Raw genomic sequence first — 26,195 nt, forward strand, 5'->3', positions numbered from 1 at the left:
TGGGATTCATTCATAGGCCTTTTTAAACTATGGGCTAGTACACTTACTATGCGGTGATCAGTAAATATCGGTGCTGTGGGAAGGAAATACAACCCGCTGTGGCTTGAGGATCACTTGGTGGGATGCTGTAGTAGAGACTTAGCATGGAAGTGTGGTCGAATTAGAAGCTCTGTAAATTCATTTCCAACGCAGATATTCGCAAGCCCCGCCCATTACGGCCCGCCCACGAGAGCCTGAAGGGAAGCTGCCGGAGCGGGCGAGCTTCCGGGGAGCGGGGCGGGGCCAGCGCTGGTTGGCCAGCCTCGGGCGGAAGTCGGGCATTACGGTGGTGGAAGACGCTGGCTTGTGATAGGGAGTGGGAGAAGGCAGACCTGTGTAAAGGTTGTCTCTCCAACCCTTCGCTCCCGGGGGCCCTCAAGGAAAAACCCAACACCCCGGTCCCGCGGCTAGCCCCTTCCCCTAGGCTCTCTCCGCTCGATTTCGCCACCGTTATGTGGGAAGCGAATCCGGTGAGTAGCCGGGCGGGACGGGGCGGACCCAATGGGCGGGGTTGATGGGAGAGGGGCGGGAAGGGGGTTCCCGGGAACTGCTCCCCCTCACCCGCTTGAGGCTGGGTATTGAGTTCCGGGAGCCTGAAGATCCCGGCCCTTGAGGCCTCTATGGTCTCTGCCTTTTTGAGCGATGGAGATGGCTCGGTGGGTTTTCCAAAGCTGTGTTGCTTTCCTATTACAATTATTTATTTTACTTGCTGTGGTTTCTCCGCCTTCCTTCACTGTCTCTTTAAAGTTTTATTTTTATTTTTTACTTTCTGATTAGAGTTTCTGGGCTTCGAATCTGTTATTTCTCCTTTATCTCAGGTGTACCTGCCAGTCCCACCAATCTAAAGCGAGGGGATTCGACCCCCGTGTCTTGAATGAGCCTAAAAGGAACCATCATTACTCCTCTTCTTAGTGGACAGCCATTTAAAATTTGGGGAACTGATTTTATATTCTAGGTCTCTAAGTGGTGAAGTTCTTTAGATGTTTTCTGTAAGTGGACAGAACTGATCCCCAGGAACGTTTCAACTGCAAGCCTGTTTCCCTCCTTCGTGTTTGATTCCGATATTTGCATTATGTCTGTCTGTGTTTTTGTCTGCTTTGTTTTTGTACATTTATTTAAAATGTAGCACTTAAAGAAAGATCAGTTTGCCAAGAGTATTCCATCAGTCTCTTGTCAGAGTTGAAATTGCCTGGCAACATGGCAAATGTTCACTATTTACACCTTATGAATTGACTGGAAAAATGGCAGTCACATTTCAGCAAGCTGGCAACCCTGGTGGTGTAGTGGTTAAAAGCTGTGCCTGCTAACCAAAAGGTTGGCAGTTCGAATCCACCAGGCACTCCTTGGAAACCCTGTGGGACGGTTCTACTCTGTCCTGTAGGGTCACTATGAGTTGGAATCAACTTGACAGCAATGGGTTTGGTTTTTTGGTTTTGGTTGTACTGAATATGTGAACCTACCCCATATGCTGAGATAACTGCCTACATTTACTTCGTAGCATTTGGTTTCCATTCGTGCAATAATTCCTTTGCATAATCAATGCTCCTTTTTTTCCCCTTCTATTTCTGGAATATATTTCCAGTATAAGTTAGAGAAAAACCAAACCCAATGCTGTCAAGGCGATTCTGACTCACAGTGATCCTATAGGACAGAGTAGAACTGCCCCATGAGGTTTCCAAGGCTGTAATCTTTACAGAAGCAAGCTGCCACATCTTTCTGCTGTGTAGTAGGCTGGTAGGTTGCCGCTGTCGACCTTTTGGTTAGCAGCTGAGTGCTTAACCATGATGCCACCATGGTTCCTTATAAGTTAGTTAGTCTGTCTGGATTTGATGGTTGCACATTGCAGTTTCATCCCAGTCTGTATAGTAACAGTAGTCATCATCAAAGATTTTTTTGGTTCGTACATGTAATCCTCTACTATCAGGGCATGTTAGTGGAAAGTAACTGCTGGTATTTGATTTTAGCCCAGATAATTTACAATTATGAAAATATGTTCTCTGTTTAAATACTGAGTTTCACTATCATTAACAATTCATTATGTATATATTTTTTTCTCCAATTTTAATTAGCAGTTCTTCACAAGTTTTCCATAACTTACCCTTCACTCACCCAAGTACATGTCTTATTCAAAGTCACATGTTTTAAATACTTCACTGTACTGTAAACTCCATACAAGCAGGGATTTTGCCTGTTTTGTTTACTATATTATCCTCAGACTAGAGAACAGAGCCTGGCACATAATAGGCACTCAATAAATATTTGTTGAATTAATGAATCATCTTAGCTAAGGTGATTGAACTAGTTCTAGATTGCTCCCATTGTTCACTCTCCCTCCTGTATCACACATGCATCAGAATTTCCTATTGCATGTTTGTGAAGATTATAAAGGCATTAATGAGTCTCTCATACATTTGGCTTGTTATGTCATTATGTCACTTTGTAAGAAACACTTTTCCCTGAAATCATCTTAACAATATTGCTTGATTTTGGTAGAGCTGGCCCACTTTTGCGAATATTGGTGAACCTTCCACATAGAATCTCACATTCTTCTTTTGACCCTTATTTTACTGTGTTTTATTACTTACTGATACTGTTTTTCTTCCTATGACCATATGAATAAGGACAAGTTTGTTTTTAAAAACACAATCAACATTCTGATGTGAGTTTCTCTAGCAGTTTGTTAGTTTCTTTTAATAGAAAGGGCATCTGGATAGTCTGTTTAGCTGTGCTCATGGAATAAAAATTAATTTTACTGTTATCCTATGCCTAACATAATTCAGAAGGTATTAAAAAAACGCACTGCACATCCCAAAGATAAATGCAGATGCCCTTTGCATTACCCACCAATTTAACTCACTGTTCACCATTTCTTTCATTGCATGAGGCCATTCTACTTTGTGAAGGAAGGCCATTGTTCACAGCTTTAATTCAAGACTTCTGCCTAGTTTTCCCTGTATATTTTTGGTAGCATCGATGGCCTTAATATGCCACCTCTGACCTGCAGATATACCTCCTATTGCAAATATACTGTCTGTGTAATATTGTGTTCCACTCACAGGCGTTTTGAGGAAATGTTACACTGACCCAAGCCATGGTAATTCTCAGAAGCAGCCACCCCTTCCATGTGAAAGTCCGTGAAATGGCTGGCATGTGCAAAGTCATCACTGACCCATCACCATTTCCTTGGAGGGAAAACACCAAGATAACCAAAGAGCTCCAAGTAAACATTAGCGCACAATTATAGCTTTTTCAAGATAGTCATGAGGTCTGTGATGATTACTTCCTGGTCTTTCCTGACCAGGATCCTTGAGGGAATCACAAGGTCCCTGCCAGGGAGACCAGATTGACAGAAGCAGCAGGCACTCCACACTGCTGATGGGAGCTCTTGGCTCTTTGTCTCTCCATCCCCCTGGGGGAGAGGTAGCCCTTGACTAATGGTTCCCCAGTTGAAGAAAGCAGCAAAGTCTATAGAATTAAGTGGTGGTGGGAGGTGTTTGCCACCACTGCCTTTGCTCTGTATACTCTGACTTTATCTTGCCTTTCTCAGTCTCTTTGCCATTGTCCTATCCGTCTGCTGGGATTGGAACAAGTAGATCAGTGTTACACATTAAGGAGTTTTGGCATCTCTCTGTTATACTGGTGAGGGAAAGTGAAAAATGACAAACATCTGTTCGAGATTACAAACCAGCCATTGCAGGAATAATACCTTATTTTATAGAAAGTGATAAACTCTTACAAAATTCTTTTCCATTTATTAGCTCATTAGAATAATCTGATGAGTTAACTAAGGCAGGGGAAAATGAGTTTCCCAAGATCACTCAAGTGAGTAAGTAACAGAATTGTAATAGTACCCAAGTCCCCTGCCTCCTTTCTGTCCTTGTGGTAGCATTGATAACATTTGTATATTAGTGCAGTGCTTTATTTGCTGAGCCACCTTTTTCTCTCGTTTTATATCATAGTTACTTCCAAATTCTCTTGGAGCTATCTCTCCTTTTTCTATCAAGCTTCTTAAAAGAATAGTCTTATACTTTTTGTCATTACTCATGCCTCGACTGCATTAGCCCAGCTTCTACCCTTAACACTTCATTGCTTGGTCATGAAGAACCTTTGAATTACCACATACAGTGCCACTCCATCTGCTTTCAGTCTCTTCCATCTGTCTGCAACTTTGATGCCATCAAGGGTTTTCCTCAAAATTCTTTTTTTTTAATTTTCCCTGGAACTGTACTCCTTTGGATTTCTTCCCCTTTCTATAATTTATCCTTGAGTTACAATCTTGACTTAGCTACACTGTCTTCTTCTACCCCTGAAGTGTTCTACCCTTAATCTTTTTCTCTCTCAGCACATCCTATTTGGGTGAGCTTCTCCAAGGACTCAAATATTACTTTTGTGACTGTGCCTGCCAAATGTATGTCTTTAGCTCCAACCCATCTTCTGAGCTGGGTGATGGATGACTCTGTTTGATTACCCTTTTGATAATTCAGACTTAATGTGTCTAAGCCGAACTCATTCAGTCATTTATTCATTATTTGATTAATTCATTCAGTCAACAAGTATTTAGTAAGTATCTACCACATGTAAACACCATGACACGTGTAAAATACCTAGACACTACAGAGGGAGAGTGCGAACATGGATCAAATTACAGAGCCTGCCCCACAGGGGGCTTTCAATACAGTTTGAGAAGAGAAAATGATACCAGAGGAAGGTTTATTAGAGTGAGTTACATTGGACCTGAGTCTTCCGGTTATAGCTTGTTCAGACATGTGGTCTTATGGGAAAGTCAAGGAAGCAAGATGACCAAACTGACAAAAGTGAAAGAGAATGGCAAGTACAATTTGCATAAAGGAATAAAGTGGAGAAAGTGCGTGTCTGGTAATTAAAGTCTTAGCAAACTTATGAGGCATTGTATCTTTGGAGAATGAGGATGGAGTGGCTGGGAGTGGTGGCGACTAACATTTATGGAACATCTACTCTGAATCAGGTGGTGTGTTTTACAGATATACCTTCAGGCTGGGGTGCAGATGGAGGTAGGATGTGTTGCTGGAAATGAGAGTACTATAGAGAATATACTGTCTCTGGAGCTATGTTCTTGACAGTGTAATTTATTACCTAGGATCAATATACAATCGGATTTATTTACTAATATCTTTATCTTCTTGGAATTCTTTGTAATTATTCTAATAGTGGATTTAGCTAAGCTTAGAGCATGATCCATATCCCTCTGAGGCTCAAAACAATCCCCGTATTTGCTGGGAAACAGAAACCCTTCACCGGGAAAAGAATATTAATGGCAGAAGAGTGCCCACCCAGGAATGAACTGAGGAGAGTAGTGTGACGTGCCAGTGTTTAGTGGCCGGGGAGGCAGTACTAAACAGTGTGCTCACACTTAGGTTGTCTAATGCCTCTTAGAGGTAGGAATTATTATCTTCAGTTTTTAGTGACAATACTAAGGCTCCAAGAAGTTGGGTGAACTTTCTGAATAAGGACAGAACCAGGTTTTAAACCTAGAACTTTCTGATTGCACTCTGTGGTCTAACACAGAATATAGGAGTTGAGGGGAGTAGAAAAGTGAGGAAAGTAACGGGGAGTCAGAGATTAAGGAAGGATTCCTGAGCTGCCGAGAGCTGACAGCATGACTTTTTCATGGCACCAACTGTCCATGTTTTTAGAACTTTTTTCTAGTGATGCAGGTGAGCAGGAGAAGAGAAATAATGTGTCCTTCCCCAAGATTGGCATGGCAGATACAGCAGAAGACTGGGGAGGTAAACCTCGTAGTTTTCATATTAGGGAGGAAAACAGAGTTTGGGATACAGACTGCAGGCACATGTTTGTAGTAGGTGTTTGAATGAATGATTTGAATATGCTGAGTGTGACTCACCTGGCCTAAAATGCTAAAGCAGAATGTTGAGGTCTTTTGCTTTATACAGTTCGCCCTCTGAGAGTTAGGTATGCTGTTGAGACAACTTCTGATGGCACTCATTTATTTATTGAGTACCTGCTACAAGCCAGTCAGTTCTAAGTCCCAGAGTTTACAATGGGCAACAGAACAGACTAGGCCCCAGCTCTCACAGATTTGCAGTCTGGTTCAGGGAAGCAGACAAATAACAATCCCAACTGTAGTAAAAACTGTGTATGAAGGAAAAAGAGTACAAAGACTGTGTATAATAGGAGGAGCTAGTACTAGACTGGGAGATCAGGGAAGGCCACCTTGTAGAAGTAACTTTTACAGAGATCTGAAGGATTGAGCAAGAGTTAGCTGGGTAAAGGTCTGCTGGGAGGTGGGGTGGTCTGTTCAGACAATGGAAATAGTGTGAATAAAGACCCAGATGTGGGATGGATTTTGCTGCTTGAGGACCAAGAGAGAAGCTGTGCGTGGCTGGAGCACAGTGAACCAGGAGATGAGGCCAGGGAGTAAGTAGGCACCAGGCTATGCGTGGCTTTGTGGCACATGTGGAGGATTTTGAACTTTATTCTTAGAGGGGTGACAAGCCTTTGAAGGATTTTATGCAGGAAGTGATAAGAACAGATTTTTATTTTTAGAAAGATCTCTTGTTGCTGTGTGAAAATGAGTTACATACTAAGAGGATATGGTAGACAATAATGGCCCCCAAAGATATCCATATCCTAGTCCTTGGAACCTGTGAATATGTTAGGTTATGTGGCAAAGGGGAGTTAAGGTTACAGATGGAATTAATCAGCTGGCTGTACGTGAAAAGATGTGAAAAAGTTTACTTGGTTTTATACCACCATATTTACTGAATGCTAGCTGATATGAATTGATCAACACAGAGCTTGTAGTGCATGTTTAACCTTTAAGAGTATAATGGGATATTATAGTAAATGGTAACTTTAAAGAAAATAAAGGGATTTTTTTGAAAATCATCAGTAATCTTATATTTTAACTTCCCGAAATGTCTGTGAACAAATTTCTTTCATTACTTTTTCCTCTGAAAATGACTGTGAACTACTTTGTAGTCCCTGAGGATTAGGCTTTGAGGATGCTGAGAAGGAAAAGAAAACGTATGAGCCATGAGGAACTCTAAAAGTTAGAGGTTGAGTAGAAGTCAGGGTGCAAAGGAGATTGTGAATTTGTGGCCAAAAATATAAGATGATCTGGAGAGTGCGGTGCCCTGGAAACCAATGAAGAGTAATTCAAAACGAAGGGTAAACTGCATAGAATGTTACTGAGAAATCAAGGAAGATGAGAACTGAAAAGTGTCCATAAGATTTAGCAACATGAAGCTCATTGGAGATCCTAGCAAGTGTTTTTGTGTTTGTTTTTTGTTTTTAGTCGTGGGCTGGAAGAGGTCAGGCCGGAAGCCAGGAAAGCTAAATTAGAGTGAGTTTTAGAGAACATGGAGAGTGAAGAAATAAACATACTGTGTATGGACAAAGAGTTATAGTTATAAACCACCAAATGAGATAAAAGGGAAATCTCAAAATATTCATTCTAAAAGAAGGTAGAAAGAAAGGGAAAAAGTGGCAAAGAACACATGTGATGAATAAAAAGCAAATAGCAAGATAATAAACTTAAACCTAATGATATCAGTAGTCATACCAAATGTAAATGCCCTGAACACCCCAATTCAAAGGCAGAAATTTTCAGATTGGATAAAAAAAACACAACCCAACTATAAGTTGTCTCCAAGAAACAGACTTCATATTTAAAGACGCGAATAGTATAAAACTAAATGCTAAAGGGAATCATTACTGCAAATATATGATGCTTATTAGTGTTATTTAATGTTAATACTAAAGATTTCAAGGAAAATGATATCATGGATAAAGAATGTCATTTCCTAATGATAACGATCAATTAATAACAATCCTAAATGTTTATGTACCTGGTAACAAAGCTTCAAAATACGTGGAATAAATCTAATAGAACTTTAAGAAGAAATAAAAGAAATCCATAGTTAGAGTGGGATTTCAATACTTCTCTTTTATTAATTGATGGTATAAATAGAAAATGAACAAGGATCTAGAAGACTGGAACAGCACTGTCAACCAGGTTGACTTAACTGGCAACTATAGGACAGTTCACCCAACAATAGCAGAATACATGTTCTTTTCAACTCACAGAGAACATTTAACAAGATAGACCACACTCTGGGTCGTAAAACAAGTCTCAAAAAGTTTAAGAGAATTCAAGTCATATAAAGTATGTCTTCTAACCAAGATGGAATTAAATTAGAAATCAGTAACAGGTATCTTAAAATCCCAAAATATTTGGTAAGTAAATAACACACTTGTAAATAACCCATGTGTCAAAGAAGAAATAAAAAGAGAAAATAGAAAAGTATGAAAATATATTAAAATTTATGGGATGCTGCTAAGGCAGTGCTTGGGAGGAAGTTTATAACTAAATTAATGACTATATTAGGAAAGAAGAAAGGTCACAAATCAGTGATCTCAGCTTCTTCCTTCGGAAACTAGGAAAAAAGAGTAAATTAAAGTAAGCAGGAACAAAGACATAATAAAGGTCAGAGCAGAAATCACTGAAACAGAAAACAGAAAAACAGTAGAGAAAATTAACAAAACCAAAGCTGGTTCTTGGAGAACATCAATAAAGTTGAGAAGCCTCTAGCCAGAGAGATCAGGAGAAAAAGAGAAGACACAAATTACCAATATCAGGATGAGACAGGTGACATCACTATATATTCAGCAAACATTAAAAGGATAATAAAGGAATGTAATGAGCAACTGTATGCCAGTAAATATGAAAACTTAGATTAAATGGACAAATTCCTGGAGAGACACAAATTGCCAAAACTTAGGAATAAATCTGTAAACTTTAATAGCCCAGTATCTATGAAATAATTTGAATTTGTATTTCAAAAATAACCTACCCACAAAGAAAGCTGCAGGCTAAGATAGCTTCACTGGTGATTTCTACCAAACTTTTAAGGAAGAAATAATACGAATTCTACACAGATTTCCAGAAAATTGAAGAGCAAAGGACTACTTCTCAACTCATTCTATGAGGCTATCATGACCCTGATACTGAAACCAGTCAAAGACATTACAAAAAAAGAACTACAGATGAATATCTCACGTGAACATGCATGTAAAAATTCTAAACAACATGTTAACAAATTGAATCTAACAATATATAAAAGTGTTAATACAGAATGACCAATGGTATTTATCCAGGAATGCAAAGTTGGTTTAATATTTGAACAGCAATCAATGTAATTCGTTATATAAACAAACTAAAATGAAAAATCATATGATCATTTGAATACATGCAAAAAAGCATTTGACAAAATCCACTGTCCATTTCTGATAAATACTCTCAGCAAACTAAGAGTAGAGCTTGCTGAACCTGCAAAAGAGTGTTCAAAAAAGGGCTAACGTAGAGTTCCTGGGTTGCTCAAATCCTGCACATTCCCGAGAAAGGCTCCTTTCCATGACTGGCCTATGACCAGCTCTGGATAACTGAGCTCTTGGAATGTTTTGTCTGATATGAGTGTATTTGCATGCCTGAGGCCTTGAGCCATGCTATACCAGTTTGTCCAGATAGTTTATACTAATAGTGTGATTTATGGACAATACCTGCTTTCCCTCTTGAGGTCTGAAGCTTTAGTAACTGAGGCCTCTCACACAGGCATTGTACACCTATGTAAGTGACCCCTTAATAAAAACCCTGAACACCTAGGCTTGTGTGAACTTCCCCACTTGCAACACTTTGCACATGTTCTTGCACTTTGTTGGTGGAGGAATTAAGTGTGACTCCACTAGGATAAAAAGTGGAAGCTTGCACATGGTTTCCTCTGGACTTCACTCCATGGACCTTTCCCTTTTGCCGATTTTACTCTGTCCTTTCACTGCAATAAACTGTAACCATGCGTATAACAACTTCTGAGTCCTGTGAGCCCTTCTAGCAAGTCATCTACCCTGAGGGTGGTCTGGGGGAATCCTAATACAAGGGGCATATATGAAAATTCTGCATCTAACGCCGTACTTAACGGTGAAAGACTGAATTCTTTCTATGTAAGATCAAGAACAAAGCTATAATGCCCATTCTTACCATTTCTATTCAGCATTGTACTGGAGGTTCTAGCCAGTACAATAAAGCAAGATACAAGAAGTAACAAGCATCTAGATTTTAGGGAATGAGGTAAAATTGTCTTTATTCAGACAGTATGATGCTTAGGTAGACAATTTTATGGACTCGCAAAAAAAAAAAAAACAAAAAAACCCAGAACTTAGTAAGGTTTCAGAATACAAGAGCCATATACAAAAGTCAGTGTCTGTGTGTACTAGCAACATACAACTGGAAATTGAAGTTTAAAATGCAAACGTGCATGGCCTCTACACTGAAAACTGCAAACCATTAAAAATTTAAAGATCTGAATAAATGAAGAGTTATACTTAATCCATTGGTCAGAATACTCAAGATGGTTAAGATAATTTCCCCCAGGTCAAGCAATAGATTCATTGCAATCCCAGTCAAAATTCAAAGTTCTAGAATAACCAAAAAAACAAGAACAAAGTTGGAGGGGTAGCACTGCCTGATTTACAGATTCAGTATGAAAGAAACTACAGTAATCAAAATGGTGTGGTATTAGCAGCAGGGTTAGAAATTGATTAACGGAACAGGATAGAGGAAAATATAAACAGACAACTGATTTTTTACATATTAAAATTCAGTGGAGAATGGACAGTTGTTTCAACAAATGGTGCTAGAATAATTGCATACCCATATGTAAAAAAAAACCAAAAACTTCAATCTGTACTTTGCACCATATTAAAAAATTAACTCAAAATGGACCATGGACCTAAAACTATAAATTTCTAGGAGAAAATCTTTGTAACATTGGGTTAGGAGAAGGTTTCTTAAATATGACACCAGAAGTGTGATCCATGAAAAACAAAAATGATAAATAGAACATCATCAAAAGTAAAATCTGCTATTGAAAAGACACTGTTAGGAGAATGAAAAGATAAGCTGCAGACTAAATATTTGTGAAGCATGTATTTGGTAAAGGACTTGTATCCAGAATGTATTAAGAACTCTTAATACACAATAAAAAGAAAACAACCCAACTAAAAAATGAATTAAAAATTTGAACAGAAACTTTACCAAAGAAGACAAGCCGATGGTAAATAAGTACATGAAAAGATGATCAATATTGTCCTTGTTAGGTGCCTTCAAATCAATTCTGACTTAGTCATTATGGAAATGTAAATTAAAACCACAATAAGGTACCACTACACAACTGTAAGGCTGGTTAAAATAAAAAAGACTGACCATAGCAACTATTGGTGAGAATGTGGAGCAACTAGAACTCTCATACACTGCTTCTGGGAATGTAAAATGATGTTATTGTTAGGTGCCGTTGAGTAGGTTCTGAGTCATAGCGACCTCATGTACAATAGAACGAAACACTGCCCAGTCCTGCGCCATCAAAATCATTGCTATGTTTGAGCCCATTGTTGCAGTCACTGTGTTGATCCATCTCGTTGAGGGTCTTCCTCTTTTTCGCTGACTCTCCACCAAGCATGGTGTCCTTATCTATGGACTGATCTCTCCTGATAACATGTCCAAAGCACATGAGATGAGGTCTCGCCAGGCTCACTTCTAAGGAGCACTCTGGCAGTACTTCTTCCAAGACAGATTTGTTTGTTCTTCTGGCAGTCGATTGGTATATTCAGTATTCTTCACCCAAACCATAATTCAGATGTATCAGTTCTTTTTCAGTCTTCCTTATTCATTGTCCAGCTTTCACATATATATGAGGTGATTGAAAATACCATGGCTTGGGTCAGGCGCACCTAAGTCCTCAAAGTGACATCTTTGCTTTTTAACACTTTAAAAAGATCTTTTGCAGCAGATTTCCCCAGTGCAGTATGTCGTTTGATTTCTTGCTGCTGCTTCCATGGCCGTTGCTTGTGGATCCAAGTAAAATGAAATCCTTGACAACTTCAATATTTTCTGTTTATCATGATGTTGCTTATTGTTCTAGTTGTGAGGATTTTTATTTTCTTTATTTTGAGGTATAATCCTTACTGGAGACTGTAGTCTTTGATCTTCATCAGTAAGTGCTTCGAGCCCTCCTCACTTTCAGCAAGCAAAGTTGTGTCATCTGCATATCACACATAGTTAATGAGTCTTCTTCCAGTTCTGTTGCCATGTTCTTCTTCATATAGTCCAGCTTCTCAGATTATCTGCTCAGTATACAGATTAAGTATGGTGAAATGATACAAACCTGACGCATACCTTTCCTAATTTTAAACCACACAGTATCCCCTTGTTCTGTTTGAACAACTGCCTCTTGGTCTGTGTAAAGTTTTCATATGAGCACAATTAAGTGTTCTGGAATTCCCGTTCTTCACAATGTTATCCATAATTTGTTATGATCCACACAGTCTAATGCCTTTGCATAGCCAATAAAACACAGGTAAACATCTTTCTGGTATTCTCTGCTTTCAGCCAAGATCCATGTGACATCAGCAATGATAGCCCTCGTTCCACGTCCTCTTCTGAGTCCAGCTTGAATTTCTGGCAGTTCCCTGGTGATGGAGTACTGCAACTGCTTTTGAATGATCTTCAGCAAAATTTTACTTGTGTGTGAAAGTAATGATATTGTTTGATAATTTCTGCATTCTGTTGTATCACCTTACTTTGGAATGGGCACAAATACGGATCTCTTCTAGTCAGTTGGCAAAAATGAGTGAGCATGCCTAACGTTGCATCCATTTGTTGAAACATCTCGATTGGTGTTCTGTGAATTCCTAGTTTTTCGCCAATGCCTTCAGTGCAGCTTGGACTTCTTCCTTCAGTACCATCGGTCCTTGATCATATGCTACCTCCTGAAATGGTTGAATGTCGACCAGTTCTTTTTAGTACAGTGACTCTGTGCATTCCTTCCATCTTCTTTTGATACTTCCTGCATTGTTCAATATTTTGTCCTTAGAATCCTTCAGTATTGCAACTTGAGGCATGAATTTTTTCTTCAGTTCTTTCAGCTTGAGAAATGCTGAGCATGTTCTTCCCTTTTGGTTTTCTAACTCTAGGTCTTTGCACATCTCATTGTAATATTTTACCTAGTCTTCTCAAGCTGCCCTTTGAAATCTTCTGTTCAGCTCTTTGACTTTGTTATTTCTTCCATTCACTTTAGCTACTCTACATTCAAGAGCAAGTTTCAGAGTCTCTTCTGACATCCGTTTTCATCTTTTCTTTCTTCCCTGTCTTTTTAATGACCTTTTACTTTCTTCATGTATGATGTCCTTGATGTCATCCCACAACTCATCTTCAGTCATTAGTGTTCAATGCATCAAATCTGTTCTTGAGATGGTCTCTAAATTCAGGTGGGATATACTCAAGGTTGTAGTTTGGCTCTCGTGGACTTGTTTTAATTTTCTTCAGCTTCATTTGAACTTGTGTATAAGCAATTGATGGTTTGTTCCTCAATCGGTTCCTGTCCTTGTTCTGACTGATGACATCGAGCTTCTCCAGTGTCTCTTTCCACAGATGTAGTCGATTTGATTCCTGTATATTCCATCTGGCGAGGTCCACGTGTACAGTCACCATTTATGTTGTTGAAAAAAGATGTTTCCAATGAATAGGTCATTGGTCTTGCAAAACTATATGATGCTATCTCTGGTGTCGTTTCTGTCACCAAGGTCATATTTTCCAACTACTGATCCTTCTTTGTTTCCAACTTTTGCATTCCAATCATCAGTAATTATCAGTGCATCTTGATTGCATGTTTGATCAATGTGAGACTGCAGAAGTTAGTAAAAATCTTCAATTTCTTCATCTTTGGCATTAGTTGTTGGCACATAAATTTGAATAATAGTCATATTAACTGATCTTGCTTGTAGATATATGGATGTTATCCTATCACTGAGAGCATGGTACTTCAGGATAGATCTTGAAATGTTCTTTTTGATGGTGAACGTAAGACCGTTCCTTTTCAGTTTGTTATTCGTGACATGGTAGATCATATGACTGATTCAAAATGGCCAATACTAGTCCATTTCAGCACACTAATGCCTCCGGTATCCATCTTTATGTGTTCCATTTCATTTTTGACAACTTGCAATTTTTCTAGATTCATACTTCGTACATCCCATGTTCTGATTATTAATGGGTGTTTGCAGCTGTTTCTTCCCATTTTGAGTAGTGCCACATCAGCAAATGAAGGTCCCGAAAGCTTCACTCCATCCACGTCATTAAGGTCAATTCTACTTTGAGGAGATAGCTCTTCCCCAGTCGTATTTTGAGTGCCTTCCAACCCGAGGGGCTCGACTTACAGCACTATATCAGACAGTGTTCCACTGCTGTTCGTAAGGTTTTCACTGGCTAATTTTGTTAGAAGTAGACCAGCCAGTCTCTCTTCCTAGTCTGTCTTAGTTTGGAAGCTCCGTTGAAACTTGTCCACCGTGGGTAACCGTACTGGTATTTGAAATACCGGTGGCATAGCTTCCAGCATCACAGCAACAGGCAGGCCACCACAGTACAACATACTGACAGAGAAGTGATAAAATGATACAACTACTTTAAAATCATTTTGCCTATTTTTTTAAAAAAATTTAAACACATACCTACCATATGATACAGCCATTGAACTCCTAGTTATTTACCCAAGAAAAAAGAAAGCATATATCCATGCAAAGACTTGTATACAAATGTTATAGCAACTTTATTAGTAATAGTAAAAAACTGCAAACAACTCAGGTCTCCATCAACAGGCAAATGAACAAACTGATATATCCATACAATAGAATAGTACTCATCAATAAAAAGAAGGTACTGTTGATACACATGATAACATGGATGAATCTCAAAATAATCACATTGCGTAAAAGAATCCAGACAAAAGAGTACATACCGTATGATTCCATTTATATAAATCTCTAGAAAATGCAAACTATTCTCCAGTGACAGAAAGTAGATTAGTGGTTGCCTAGAGAGGGGATAGGGCCGAAGGGGAAAAATTACAAAGGAGATGAAGAAACTTATAGGGGTGATGGATACATTCATTATCTTGATTGTGGTGTCAATTTAATGAGTTTTTACATGTGTCAAAATGTACCAATTTTTACAGTATCAATATGTGCAGGCTTTTCAAGTAATTTAACCATAATTTCTTAGGCATTTTCCCTTTGTTTACTATCTCTCTTTAGGCATCTAACCTTTTCTGGAGTTTCTTTGTTGTTTCCTTCAGATTCTGCCTCTGGAGCATCCTTTTGGAATGTCTGTCATTTTGTACTTGGCTGTAAGAGTCCACTTGTTTGTTTCTTGACTTTTAAAAAACAGCTTTGTTGAGATGTAATTCACACAGCAGACACATCACCCATTTAAAGTATACACTTCAATGTTTTTTATATATTCACAGGGTTTTGCAACCATTACCACACTAATTTTACAACATTTTGATTACCCAAAAAAGGAACCCCATCTCTGTTAGCAGTCATTCCTCATTCTCCCTTCCTCGCCAGCCCTGAGCAATCACAAATCTATTTTCTGTCTCTATAGATTTGCCTATTCTGGGCATTTCATATAAATGTGATAATGCAGTATGTGGCCTTTTACATTTGGCATCTTTCATTTTGCATAATGTTTTCAGGGTTTATGCTGTAGCATTTATAAGTACTTCATTCCTTTTTATGGCTGAAAAAATTTTTCATTGTATGGATATACTACATTTTCTTTACCCACCATTAGTTGGAAGACACTTGAGTTACTTCCACTGTTTGGCTACTATGAAATAATGCTTCTGTGAACATTTGTGTACAAGTTTTTATGTGGACACATGTTTTCATTTCTCTTGAGTATATACCTAGTAGTAGAATTGCTGGGTCGTTAGGTAACTGTATGTTTAACTTTTTGAGGAACTGCAAACTATTATCCAAAGCAGCGGTATCATTTTATTTTCCCACCAGCCATGTGTGAGTGTCCCAGTTTCTCCACATTCTCATCAACACTTGTTGTCGTCTGTCTTTTTTATTATAGCCTTCCTAGTGGATGTGAAGGTATTATCTTATTGGGGTTTTGATGTGCATTTCCCTAATGAGTAATGATCTTGAGTAGCTTGTCATCTGTCTGTTAGCCATTTGTATATCTTCTTTGGAGAAATATTTATTCAAATCGTTTGCCCATTTTTAAATTGGCTTATTTGTTTTTTTGTTATTGAGTTGTAAGTGTTCTTTATATATTCTCTATATAAGTCACTTATAATTTCTTGTATATTCTGCATATAAGTCCCTTATCAAATATATGATTTGCAAAAAATTTCTTCCATTCTGTGGGTTGTCATTTCACTTTCTTGGAAGTGTCACTTAACAGCACAAAAGTTTTTAATTTCGTTGTACTACAATTTATCTATTCTTTTGTCACTTTTAATTTTGGTGTCAAATCTAAGAAAACGTTGAGTAACCTAAGGTCACAATGATTTGTTCCTATATTTTCTTCTAAGAATTTTGTATTTTTAGCTCTTACGTTTAGAGCTATGATCAATTTTCAGTTAATTTTTGTGTATGGTGTGAGGTAGAGGTCCAGCTTCATTCTTTTGTATGGGGATGTCTAGTTATCCCCAAACCATTTGTTGAAAAGACTATTCTTTCCCCCATTGAGTTGTTCCTTCTTTAAAATCAGTTGACTCTAAATGTAAGAGTTTCTTTTTTTTTTCTTTTCTGGAGTCTCCATTTTATTTAACTGATCTATATGTCTGTCTTTATGCCAGTATTACACTGGCTTGTTACTATAGTTTTGTAATAAGTTTTGTAATTGAGAAGTGTGAATCCTCCAACTTTGTTCTTCCTTTTCAAGATTTTTTTCATTTTTCTGGGTCATTTGTATTTCCATATGAATTTTGGGATCAGTTTATTTGTTTCTCCCAGCAGGGAGTTTGATAGGGATTGCATTGAATCTGTAGATCAATTTGCAGAGTGTTGCCATGTAAACCATATTAAGTCTTCTGATCTGTGGATTGTCTGCTCATTTAGTTAGATTTTCATTAATTTTTTTCAGTGTTGTTACGACGTTTTCAGTGTACACATTTTGCACTTCTTTTGTTAAATGTATACCTAAGTATTTATTTTTGGTGTATTGTAAATATAATTTTTTTCTTAATTTCATTTTTGGAATGTTCATTGCTAGTGTATAGAGATATAGTTGATTTTTGTATATTGATCCTGAAATCTTACTGAACTCATTTACTAAGTTCTAATAGTGTTTTAGGGATTCTTTAGGATTTTCTAGGAGGCCTGGTGGTGCAATGGTTAAGTGCTCAGCTGCTAATAAGAAGGTTGGCAGTTCGAACCCACCAGCTATTCCATGGGAGAAAGATGTGGCAGTCTAATTCCTTAAAGATTATGCCCTTGGAAACCTTATGGGGCAGTTCAGCTCTGCCCTACAGGGTGTCTATGAGTTGGAACCGACTCAAAGGCAATGGGTTTGGTTTTGGTTTTAGGTTTTCTACATATAGAATCATGTCATCTGCAAATAGAGATAGTTTTGCTCCTTTCTGTCCAATGTGGATGCATTTTATTTCTTTTTATTGATTAACTGCCCTGGGTAGAACCTCCAGTACAATTTCAAATAGAAGTGGTGAGAGCAGATATCCTCGTCTTGTTTCTGCTCTTAGGGGAAAACATTCAGTCTTTCACCGCTGTGTTGTTAGCCATGGGTTTTTTGTAGATGTCCTTTATCAGGTTGGAAAAGTTCCCCTCTATTCCTAGTTTGTTGACCATTTTTATTATGAAAAGGTGTTAGATTTTGTCTGATGATTCTTTTGTGTGTATTGAGGTGATCATATGGTTCTTGTTTATTAATACAGTGTATTACATTAATTGGGAAAAATTCCATTTGGTCGTAGTTGTGGTGAAATGAGTTCCTTTATGTGGCCTTTTGCCTTGGTTCTTTGGAAAAACATCTGGAGAGATTTTTCCCTTAAGCTGTGAGGAGTTACCTTTGCCTTTGTTTTCTACCCAGAGGTTTTGTTACATTTCCTGTGTAAGCTGTAAACAACCTGGTTTGATACTTTTTGTCTGGCCCGGGGTTGTAGCCTGCCCTGTGATTGGTAGGTACCTTGCAGGGATTGGACAATATACTATGTAAATAAGGTGACTATATCCTACTATGCAAATGAAGTATCCGTGGCCTACTGACAGGGATTGGTCAGTTTGTGGCCTCCGCTGGGAGGGGCCATGCCTTGAAATTGACAAGGAGTTGGTTATATATGCAGCCAGCCTCACAGAGGTTTTTCTGACAGAAGCAGGAAGAGAAGCAGAAGGAAGAAAAAAGAGAAGTAGCAGAGAGAGAGAGCGCAGACAAGGAGTCTCCTAAAAGAGCAGTAACATGGGTCAAGGGCTGTTAAGACTGTAGACAGTGAGAGGCCCAGAAAGGGCCCTGCGACAGAGTCGGCGGTAACAGATGGCAGGGCTGAGAGGATCCTGTCCTGAGGGGGCCGAGAGGATCCTGTCCTGAGGGGGCCGAGAGGGTCCTGTCCTGAGGGGGCCGAGAGGATCCTGTCCTGAGGGGGCCGAGAAGAACCTGTCCTGAGGGGGCCGAGAGGAGCCTGTCCTGAGGGGGCCGAGAGGAGCCTGTTCTGAGGGGACCTAGAGGAGTCTGGCCTGAAGGGACTGAGAGGATCCTGTCCTGAGGGGGCTGAGAGGAGCCTGACCTGAGGGGGCTGAGAGGAGCCTGACCTGAGGGGGCTGAGAGGAGCCTGTCCTGAAGGGACCTAGAGGAGCCTGTCCTGAGGGGGCTGAGAGGAGCCTGTTGTGAGGGGCCTGAGAAGAGCCTGTCCTGAAGGGACCGAGAGAGGTGTCCTGTACTGAAGAAGGGACACTTTGCCTGCTTACTTCCTAATCCTGATCCCGAGTTGTACCCTGTTACTTCCTTAATAAATCACTTAACCATTAGTACAGTTCGTGAGGTCTGTGAGATGTTGCAGTGAATTGCCCAGCCCAAATGGGGGAGGGAAGAGTGCTGAGGGGAGGGTGACTGGCCTGTGTCAGGGATAAAGTGGAACGGAAGCTTGGAGAATGTGGAAATATGGGATATATTTGACCTCCACCTCATAGGAATTGGTTTTGTTCTGATTCTTATATTTGAAGTTATTTGTACAATGATGTAATCTCCTTTTTATATATTGCTGAATTCAGTTTGCCAGTATTTTGTTTAGGATTTTTTTTCTTATTTATAAGTGGTATTGGTTTCTAGTTTTCTTTTTTTGTGTTGTCTTTTTCTGGTTTTGGTATCAGGGTAATACTGGCCTCATAGAATGAGTTGAGGAATTTTCCTTGCTCTTCTGTAGTTTTTGTGATGCATTGGTATTGAATTTTCATTGAATGTTTGGTAGAATTCACCAGTGAAACCATCTGTGTCTGTACTTTTCTTTGTGGACAGTTTTTAAATTACCAATTTGATATCTTTACAGGTAGTTCGCAAATTAAGACATATTCCAGTTACAGTGAACTGCACTTGCAACCGTCTTTTATTTTTTATTTTTTGACACAACTTATCGTTAGTAATATCTACTATGTACAGTGTTGCAATGTGTAATTTGCTGATGTTACCATTCTCAGATGTTCACCCAAAGATGTTCAATTTTTTGACTTACTGTTCAAAACACTGCTGTACAGATTTAGTTTTCTAAACTAAATTGGGGTCTTCAGTTGCTTGAAAACATGGACCCAAACACTGATCGCTTTGCTAAAGTTGATAGGCAGATTCGGGAAGCATTGAGATGTTACTGTGAAATATAGGAAGAAAAAAAAAGAAAAGGACCATACAGACAACTGTCACTAATTTTCTGACTAGAAATGCCACCCCCATTCTCAGGGATAATCCAAATGATCCAGAACCTTCCACAAGTAGAGTTATTACTGCAACTGACAAAATGCTGACGTTGTCCAGTTCTTCACTGTTGGAGTAAATTTTTATGATTTGTATACTTTTTATGTATGTATGTATCAAAATATATCTGTAAGTTTATATGTAATGTTTCCAACCTCTAAAGACATAAAGATCAGATTTGTAAAGATACTGGTAATAAAAGACAGTAATAATGAAAACTAAAAAAAAAGAAATGAGATATTCAACTTAGGTCAGAACTGATTTATGATGGAGTCATTGGAATGGAACCCCATCATCCCCATCATAAGTTGGGGACTGCCTGTATTTGTTATTGGCCTATTGATATTTTCTATTTCTTCGTGAGTTATTTTTGATAAATTGTATCTGTGCAGGAATTTGTCCATTTCACTTAAGTTTTCTAAACAGTCAGCATAGAGTTTTTCATAGTATTCCCTTACAATCCTCATTATTTCTGTAAGATAGGTGGTGATGTCCTTCTCTTTAATTCTTTGAGTCTTCATTCTTTTTTACATTTTCAGTCTCCCTAAAGGTTTGTCAATTTTGCTTTTCTTTTCAAATAACTAACTTTTGGTTTTATTGATTTTCTCTATTTTTTCTATCCTCTACTTGATTTATTTCTGCTCTAATCTTTATTATCTCCTTTCTTCTGCTTATTTTGGGCTTAGTTTGTTCTTTTCTTTCTAGTTCCTTTAGGTGAAATGTTAGACTATTGAGTTGAGATCTTTTTTTTTTTTTTTTTTTTAATAGGCATTTACAGCTATAAATTTCTCCCTGAGCACTGCTTTAGCTGCATCCTATAGGTTTTGGTATGTTGTGTTTTTGTTTTATTCATCTCAGAATATTTTCTAATTTGCCTGTGATTTCTTCTTTGACTCATTGATAATTTAGGAGTTTGTTGTTCAATTTTTACATTATTTGTGAATTTCCCAAATTTTCTTCTGTTCTTGATTTCTAATTTAATTCCACATGGTTAGAAAACATACTTTGATTTCAGTCCTTTTATATTTATTCAAACTTGTTTTATGGCCTAACATATGATCTATTCTGGAGAACGTTCTTTGTGCACTTGAGAAGAATGTGTATTCTGCTGTTATTGTGTCATTTATTGATACCCTTTGGTCTAGTTGGTTTGTAGTGGTGTTCAAATGTCCTGTTTCTTTGCTGATCTTCTGTTGTTCTTTTCATTGTTGGAAGTGGGGTATTGAAATCTCCAGCTATTACTGTTGGACTGTCTGTTTTTCCCTTCAATTGTGTCAGTTTTGTTTCAAGCATTTTGGTACTCAGTTGTTAGATACAGATATCCTTGTAATTGTTACATCTTTCTGGTGGATTGACTCTTGTTAAGAAATGTCCCTATTTGTCTCTAGTTTTGTTTTTTTTTTTTTTTAAGTCTATGTGCTCTGATATCAGGACTGCCCCTAGTATGATTGTCATTTGTTTGGTATATATATATATATATATGTACTATATATATATGTATGTATATATATCCTTTTTTTTGAACTTACTTGTACCTTTGAATGTAAAGTGTGTCTTTTGTAATCAGTTGGATCTTTTTTTTTTTTTTGAATCTAATCTGACAATCTTTGTCTTTTGATTAGATTGTTTAGTTCATGCATATTTAATGTGGTTATTGATGTGGTTCAGTTTACATCTGCCATTTTGTTTTTTGTTTTCAATATTTCTCATGTTTGTTTTGTTCCTCTATTCCTCTTATTGCATTCTTTTTACTAAGCAGATATTTTCTAGTGTAACATTTTGGTTTCTTTTATTAATTTTAAAATTAGTTTTTGGAGTTATTTTCTTAGAGGGCTTACAATATAGATCTTAACTTACCAGAGTCTACTTTAGATTTGTACTGACTTACTTCCACTGAAATACAGAAACTTCCCTCTTACGTTGCTCCATTCCTTCCTTTTTTGTACTATTATTGTTATACATATTATGTGTAACAAACTCAACAATACATTGTTATCATTTTTACTTTATAAAATCTTAGATCTTTTAAGGAAGTTGATAGAATAAAGGAAAGCAAGTATATATTTAGTTAGTTATATTAACCTTCTTATTTATCCTTTGTTATTCTGTTCTTCCTGTGGATTTAAATTACCATGTGGTATCATTTCCTTACTCCAATACAGCTGTTCCCACCCACCTCCTTTATGCCCTTATTACCAAGCATACTACAATTTTGTATTAACATGTAATTAAATACATATTGTTTGTAATTGCTTTTTAAATCAGTCAAGAAATGAAAGAAGAAATATGCAGTTATACTGTCTTTTAAATTACCTGCATAATTATCTTTACTGGTGCTCTTTTGTGTGTGTGTGTGTATGTGTATGTACGTGTGTGCTGGAATTACTGCCTAGTGTCCCATGCTTTCAGCCTGAAGAACTTCCTTTAGTATTTCTTGTAAGGCAGGTCTGCTAGCAGTGAATTTTCTCAGTTTTTATATGAGAATATTTTTATTTTACCTTCAGGTTTTGGAAGATGGTTTTGCTGGATATAGTTTCTTGGTTGACAGATTTTTACTTTCAGTGCTTTGAGTAGGTCACCACACTGCCTCTGGCCTGTATTGTTTCAGATGAGAAGTCAGCTGTTAATCTTCTTAGGGTTCCCTTCTATGTGATGACTTGCTTTCCTCTTGCCACTTTTAAGATTTTCTGTTTGTCCTTTACTTTCACACATTTTGACTGTGATGTGTCTGCATTTGGATCTCTTTGTCCTAATTAGAGTTTGTTGAGCTTCTAGGATGTGTAGATAAATGTTTCTCATTTGAAAAGTTTTTAGCCATAATTTTTCAACTATTTTTTCTGTCCTTTTCTCATCTTTGGGTACTTCCATTATGTGTATCTTGGTGCATTTAATGGTAACCTACATTTCTCAGGTTCTGCTCATTTTTCTTCATTTTTTTCTCTCTTCTTCAAATTGCATAATATGTATCAATGTATCATCAAATTCTCTCTTTCCTTCTTCTATCAGCTCAAATCTACTGCTGACCCACCCTAGTGAGTTGTTCATTTTGGTTATTGAACTTTTCAACTCCAGAATTTCCATTTGGTTCTTTTTAATAATTTCTGTCTCTTTAATGATACCATTTGATGAGACATTGTCATCTTACATTCCTTTAAGCATGGTTTATTTTAGTTCTCTGAACGTATTTATAATGAAACAAACCAGTTGCCGTCAAATCTATTCTGACTCATGGCAACCCCATCTGTGTCAGAGTAGAACTACGTTCCATGGGTTTTCATTGCTGTGACCTTTTGGAAGCAGATTGCTGGGCTTTTCTTCCAAGGCTCCTCTGAGTGAGTGTGAACCACCCATCTTTTGGTTAATAGCCCAGTACTTAACTTTTGTATCATCTATGTACCCCTCAAGGCTGGAGGGGTTGAGAAATGCTCTGATATCAGTATAGCCTCTCGTATGATTGTCATTTGCATGGTATATATATATATACCTATAGCTAGCTGTTTGTTGCTCCTGGAATGAAACTGTAGCCCCAGACTGGTTGCTGGAGAGAGAAGAATCCTCTGTCTTTTTGGCTGCACGTGCCAGTGGTGGAGCTTCCATAACACGGAGCTGGTAGAGTGGGAGTAATGGAGCAGGCCATGGTGCAGATGCCAGAGTCACTGTTCTTACTGAGATTTAGTAGATTTTCTTGAATGGATGTTTTTCCACTTGTTGTATGCCCTTAGGACAATTTCCAGAAACTTTATTTTATTTTTTAAATAATTTTCATCAGTTAAGATGTTATTTTCCTGGGGAGAGGGCCCACTGAGTTCCTTACTCTGTCTGCCTGTTTTTAAGCTTTTAATATCAGGTTTTGGATTTTCTTTCTCTAGAACCAAGGGAGTTTTCATTACCAGATGTGATTTCCTCAAGGTACTAACAAAATTAATTATATTGTGTTTCTTCTAATAAACATCAAAAAGCTTTTAACCAGTCTAGAAGGCAGCATTATTTTCTTTGTATAGACCAGGGTATTTTGACTTTTAAACTCATTTTCCCCATAGTCATTCAATTTGATAATCCAGACTGACTGCCCCCAGGCTCTATAAATAAAGATTCTTTTTGGAGTAGATAGCATCACAGACAGGTTCCACCAGCATACCCATTGCACTTCAAAATTTACAAAATACTTTGCCACATTATACTAGCTTTTTTTCTTACAGTCTGAAGAGCAGAAAGTGTCATTATCTGCCAATTAAAAACAGGAAAATCAAGGCACGCATAGTAGCTGAACTAATTCTATTAAATGCCTACACAACGACTGATAACTTGCATACATTCTTTTTATTGTCTGTAGATGTGTTCTAACCTAGAGCCGTTATTGCTATGGTTACAGTATTTTAAAGTTATAAATTTAAACTTGAACTTCCTTCTTGAGCCTAGTTATATGGAATAGCCATTCCTTCGAAGAGAAACTTGTAGAAAATCGTAAGTTTTAGTTTTGTGAAATGAATCTTTTGAAAGAAAGCCAGAGCATCTGTGAAGAAAAGCAATTAAATTAATCCTTGGCAACAGAGAAGAGAAGGAATAACTGTCCATATATGAAAATGAGGCAGTGAGGCTTGGCAGCTTAGGGAAGAACTAATGCTCAGGAGGCTTTGGGTGTTCGTTTAATCTTTGTAATGTTAACTCTGTGGTTATAGACAAAATAATTTTATTTTTCTCTGCTCTGTTTTGTTATTTTATTTTTTTTCCTGACTCTATTTGGAGAATAATGACTTATCCTACACATTAGGCTGTGGGGGAAAAGATTAGTAAATTGACAAGGAATTTTATAAAAATTTGAAGTGCTTTAGGAGTACTCGATACACTGATACCTGCCCATAGTGCTGTCCTTTCTAAAATAGGATAAGTATGGATCTGTCTTAGCTTCCTCACAAAGCTGTTTATTACAGGAAGTTCTTAAAGGGCTTTGGTAAAATACTTGTAACATGGGCCTAAATTATGATCTTAGGGACAATGTGATTTAGCAAAGCCCACATGTTACAGGTATGCTGTATAAAAGGTACTTTTCTATTTCCCATTACCTTTTCTAATAGAGATAATATAGAATTTATAAGGCACTGGTGGCACAGTGGTTAAGCGTTTGACTGCTAACCAAAAGGTCAGCAGTTCGAATACACCAGCGGCAGTTTGGAAACCTTATGTATGGGGCAGTTCTACTCTGTCCTGTAGGATTGCTATGAGTCAGAATTGACTCGAAGGCAACAGATTTCTTTTTTTTTTTTTTTTAATCCAAATATTTATCTTAACTATTAGTTTCAAACTCATTCTTCCAGATTTTTTGAATTATTTTCAGAAGAAAAACTAATTTAAGGTCACTCTTGCTCTCTCTCTCCACAAACAGTAAAATTGCCAAAAGATATGAATAATAATAGAAGAAGGAAACAAGAATTGTGAATAGTTAAACTGGGCAGTTGATCCTAAATTTTAGATGATTGCCTTTATTTTCTGGTTAAAATGTATATAAGGTAAATATTGGGTCCTAAACCTGAAGCTCTTGATCTAAGATGTTCTATTTTTCATTCTCAGCAGCCAGTCAACTTTAAAACATGAAGGAAAAGTCCAGAAAATTATCATAACGCATTCCTTGGAGAGAGTTTCCAAAAATGAATAAAAAATAAGCCCCCTTCATTCTGCTCAGGTACTGTACTTGGTACTTTAATGCATTGTCTCATTCATTTCTAACAAAAACTCAATAAGGAAGGAATCTTTAATCTCCGTTTTATGAAGAGGAAACTGTGGCCTAGACAAGGTAATGGGATCTTATCCCAGGCACAAAAACAGGATGTACATTTAAATAATGAAATTAAAAACAAGTATTTTAAAAATTACCCAAGTAGTGCATATTCTTTGTAAAAATATAGAAACTCAGATTTTTAACAAATCATCAGTAAGCATATATGCTCTTATGTGTGTATATGATTACACATAGACTCTCACACACATACACACACACATAGAAAAGTCTGGAAGATACATAGTAGTAAATTGATAGTATTGGTTAACCTTGAAGAAGGAGGGTGAGAACGGAAGTGGTGGTCAGAAAATTCTTTAGCTTTACGCTGAATGATCTGATTTTTTGGAAGGAGAATGTTTTAATGTATTGGTTGTGTAAATTTAAATTATTAATTTAAAAAACCTTAAAGAATGAGGACAGAAAGCCACATTTCAGATAAAGTTAATCTCCTTTGACCAGCCCTTTACCCCTTTCCTAGTGACCTCCTCTACATCACAATCTCCACCCAAGCATATTCAAAACTTTTCAAAGATAGTGTGTACATAAGTTCCTCGGTATACTTAA

At 37.6% G+C, this 26,195-nt stretch overlaps 1 protein-coding gene across 5 annotated transcripts in view; it reads left to right on the forward strand.

Annotated features, from left to right (window-relative positions):
* Positions 1-343: 343 nt before the first annotated feature.
* PARP11 (poly(ADP-ribose) polymerase family member 11) overlaps positions 344-26,195 on the forward strand; it is a 57,565-nt gene continuing 31,713 nt past the window's right edge. For 2 of the 5 annotated variants that reach the window (XM_023735674.1, XM_023735670.1), the window contains exons 1-2: positions 344-509; positions 25,424-25,535. The gene's annotated coding sequence lies outside the window, so the exon portion shown is untranslated. Of the gene's footprint in view, positions 510-23,724; positions 23,765-25,423; positions 25,536-26,195 lie in introns of all 5 variants that reach the window. The other 3 variants (XM_023735671.1, XM_023735673.1, XM_023735672.1) reach the window with 3 other exon arrangements.

This window comes from Trichechus manatus, unplaced genomic scaffold (assembly GCF_000243295.1).
Source record: "Trichechus manatus latirostris isolate Lorelei unplaced genomic scaffold, TriManLat1.0 scaffold00081, whole genome shotgun sequence".
NCBI lineage: Eukaryota > Metazoa > Chordata > Mammalia > Sirenia > Trichechidae > Trichechus > Trichechus manatus.